Here is a 4,675-nt window from a genome sequence, read left to right on the forward strand (position 1 = left end):
CTTCTCTGAGTTTCGGATTCATACATTCGTTCATGACCCACACAGGACTTGGCTTTTCTCCCCAAACTCAGTGCACCCTCAGTCTTCTGCATCTCCGTTTTCAGACCAGAAGCCCGGGGATGCTTCCTGGTTCCCCTTCACCCCTCACAGTCAGTCCAGCAGCCCATCTCATGCCTGTTCTTGCTCCAGGATATGTGACGTCACCCTCTTCTTTCTCTCCTGTTCCATCCACCAGCCCCACCGAAGCCACTATCCCCTCTGAACTGCGTCAGTGCAACAGCCTTCGAACTGGTTCCCCTGAATCCTGTCTTGTTCCCCTCTGATCCATCATTCTGATGACATCTACAATAAAGATATCCTACCCTATTCTATCATTCGGTTGCAGAAAGCCACTTAATCATTTGCCATTGACCATAAATCCTTTGCCATGATCTATAGGACCTGGCTGATCCTCTGGAGTGTAAGCCTCATGAGGGCAGGTATCTCTCCTGTCCCAGTCTCTACTTTGTCCCCAGTGCTTAATGAATGTAGCATATGGAAGGCATTTGATAAATATTTATTGAAAAAATGAATGACAGACTCTTGACTGGATTGTTGTTATTTGTTTAATGTGCATTCACCCAATGAGAGTGTAAGCTCTGTAGAAGGAGGAGCCATGAATTTTCTTGTTTGACCTTTTATACCTAATAGCTAGAAAAAGGGTCCATCGTTAATATACAAGAATTGGAAATAGTGGACTGAGTGACTACATGGCAGTATGGCTGTATCTAAAAACATACTGCTGGGACTCCTGGGTGGTTCAGTCAGTTAAGTGTCTGCCTTTGGCTCAGGTCATGATCCCGGGGTCCTGGGATCGAGTCCCACGTCAGGCTCCCTGCTCAGCGGGGAGTCTGCTTCTCTCTCTGCTTGCTCTGCCTACCACTCTCCCCCTGCTTGTGCATGCACGCTCTCGCTCTCTCTCTGACCAATAAATAAATAAAATCTTTAAAAATAAAATAAAAATAAAAATAAACATACTGCTGAGCCAAAGCACTATGAAAGGAAATTAGATCTATAACACAATGCCATCTAAAAAATCAAAAATATGTGCATGCAAAACAGCAATTTTTCAAGAATACCATCAAAAAGAAATACATTAACATATTAGAGTGACTGCTTCTAAAAGGGAGGGAAAGACAGGGAAAATAAGATAAAATAGAAAAATAACTGAAGTGTGAGAGGACAGATGTTTGTTGAATGAAAAATGTATGCAGGTGGCATGAGATTCCAAGGTGAATAAGTGTGGATAAGTAACAGCCAAACAGAGAATGGACGGAGATGACCAAAATCCATTTGTTAGCTGTGAATTCTCCCCAAGGTTTTGAGAATAATGATGGAAATTATTACCAGGCAGTTACGGGCTGGTGCTTTATAAAAGACAGAATTCCTTAGCACAGACAAAACAGAAAAATTCTGATTTCCACGGGCATCCAATGTTCCAAATAAGAGTGCAAAATTGTTCTCTCCATCCTGACGGGAAAAGTCCTCGAGGGGAACATTTCATTGTTCTTTCCTCTTGTGCATGCTCCGTAAGAACGAATGGTCAAGTTGTAGTGTTCTCTGAAAAGTCATTTCCAGATCTGATTTTGCTGATCTCCCAGAAACTTCCGTGCATGCCAACTAATCCTTCAGACAAAATTTTTTTCATTGACTTTAATTAGGACAAGTAAATATACATTATGCAACACTTTAAAGAGAAAAAAATGGATCATCACAACAAATTAATGAGGCTAGTCATGATAGGTGGGGCACTGCTGTGTTGGAATCAAAACCTTAGGCCCTGTCCAATGTCATGGAAAGGTTTTAGGCCATTAACAATTTTCCAAGTCATCATATGATCTATTAGAGGCTCTGCTCAGCCTCAGCATGGAAAGCCTGTGCTTTTCTGTTTGAGAATCACAGCCTGGTGACTGCATCACCTAAAGCACTGGTGGGGCCAGAACAGAATTTAAAATCTAAGCAGATGGGACGCGTGAGTGGTTCAGTCAGTTAAGCGTCTGCCTTCAGCTCAGGTCATGATCCCAGGGTCCTGGGATCGAACCCCACATTGGGCTCCTTGCTCAGCAGGGAGTCTGCTTCTCCCTCTCCCTCAGCTGCTCCCCCTGCTTGTGCTCTCTCTCTCTCTGACAAATAAATAAATAAAATCTAAGCAGACATTAATGAAGGAAGAAAGGGAAGGCAGGCACACAGCCTCTAAGGATGGAAGAGGCGCAGAATCTTCTCCACCCACCTGGGACATGGCTCCCTTGACTCCCCACCCACTGACTAGAAGCAGAAAGGTGGGTGTGTGCACTGGGTTCAGAGATAAGAAACTGGAGTCTCTGAGAGACTCACCCCCTTGCCGGGCCCCTGCTAGGGAAGGGATGGAGCCCGGATTTAAATCCGTGGCCATCTACCTGCAGAACTAGCACACTGTCCCCTTCAGAACACCACTCTGAACGTTCAGAGTTGGCATTCAGCTCCATGGTTGGCACAGAATGGACTGCCCAAGAGATTTATCCGACATCAATAGCATGGACCCACAATTGCAGGCTTGTGGCAGACTCCTTCCACAACCCCTCTCTCTATATAGTCTGCAACCCGAGAGTCTCTCAAAGTAGAACGAAACAGCTTGTATATTTTCACAGTGGCTTATGCTCCTGCGGTGGCTAGATGTTGTGAGGAAAAGGATCCAGAGAAAGAGAAAGAGGTATTTGGAGCAGAAACCCCGAGAAGATGGCAGAGGAGAAGTCATCATGTCATTACGGATTCACTGCTCAGTTCGGAACACTGACCAGAGTCTGCCCAGCGCTTGGTCTGGTCTGTTGTTTCAAGAAATGCACCTTTCCTCCCTCCTGTCCTCAGTGCACCTCCCGGGAAACAATACCTATTTGATGTTTTAAATACAAAGCTTGGGTGAAGCAGAACACAGTGATGCCTGTGTGTTCAACCTGCCCCCCCCACCCCGCGCACACCCCCCTCCCCCCCCCCCCGACACCTTACTAGTTCTTCAATTCCAGGTAGAAGTTCAGTTACTCAATACTACTTTCATCGATCCTCAGAACTTGACCGTTCAGGAGCGAATGGTCCATGTTTGTGGACCCTGCTTGTTTCGTTCTTTCTCCAGTTCACTCCTTTCTTCTGGTTGCTCTCCTCTTCAAAAGAGCTTTCTGGAGAAATTGGTACCTTACAGAAGATAGAGCCAAAACCATCCTTCTGCCCGCCCACCCATGCGTGTCGCCATGTTTCTAGTCCTTGCAAGAGAATTCGTGGCAAAAAAGGTCTGAGATGTTGGCTGGAAATTAACATTTTCTGTGAATTTGCTTTATCCTTATGCTGTGACTAATTGAGAACTTATAAAATTTACCAATTCTGTCAGTTCTCTAGGTGAAATTTCATGTTCCTAATATAGACCATCCAAATTTGCGTCTACTTCTTTGATGGAGGGTCTGTAGAGATTTCTGATCTAATACTCTGAGATAGTCTTTAAAAAGCGTTGTTTCAACATTTCTGGGAAAATTTAAAGATCTGTGTGATCTATAGCATTTTATTTCATTTTGCTTACATGATAATGAAGTCGGTATCTTCAAGCCTAGATACTACTTAAATATTAATGAAAGAAACCCAATCCTAATATGTGACATTTAAAAGGAATCACTGACATGATAAATAAAAAATTAATGTGGTCTGGGACCTTGTTCCTTTTTGGTTCACGAAAGTAAAATTGGCTATATTGTAACAAGAAATAAGTGTGGAAGTTTTTTGGTTTTTTTTCCAAGAAGATGTCATGAAACTGCTAAAAATGAACATACCCATGTGGAAAGAATATTAATGTTCCTGAAAATTCCTGTAAACGAATAGGCACATTTTAACTATATTTGGAAATACAGTGACTGGGCATTAAGGAAAGTCACATTACTGAGTGTTCGATGTCTTTATCCATGATCCAATATGACTCTTCTAAGAAGGGTACTTCTGCTTAATACGTTTGGTTATGCTAAAGATAATTTGAGCCTTTGACAAAATTTTCTGACAGTGAGCCCACAAAATATACATGTACGTTTCCCAGTGATGTAACTTGAATGGTTATATGGTTTATCAGACAGGCCCATTTCAAAACGTAAGCCTAAAGAAAAACGTATAGATCAAAATAAAGTGAAAAGAAGCATTTTAAAGTTAAAATAGACTAGGAGAAAGAGTTTGTAGTATATGTAACAAAGACTGAGTTGATATCCAGAATGTAGTTTTTAAAAATGTCCATAAATAAATAAGAAAACAAAAAGTGGAAAAATCAGTAAAGGTCATGAGCAGACAGTTATCAAAATCAGTTTGAAAAGAACTGACAGGTGTGTGAAAAAAAATTCAAATTCCCCAATGATCAAAGTTAATCAAATTGAAACAAAACAAGATGCCATTTCTTGGAGTTAATTTTTCTTTTTTCTTTTTTTAATTTATTTTATAAGTGGAGTTTGTACCTCTTAATTTTCTTTACCTGTTTCACTTTCTCCCTAACCCTCTTGCCTCCGGCAACTGCCAGTTTGTTCACTGTGTTTATGATTCTGTTTCTCTTGTGTTGTTGTTTGTTTTGTTTTTTAATCCCACATGTAAGTGAAATCATACAGTATTTGTCATTCTCTGACTTCTTTCATGTAACCTA

This window comes from Zalophus californianus, chromosome 5 (genome assembly GCF_009762305.2).
Source record: "Zalophus californianus isolate mZalCal1 chromosome 5, mZalCal1.pri.v2, whole genome shotgun sequence".
In the NCBI taxonomy this organism is placed as follows: domain Eukaryota; kingdom Metazoa; phylum Chordata; class Mammalia; order Carnivora; family Otariidae; genus Zalophus; species Zalophus californianus.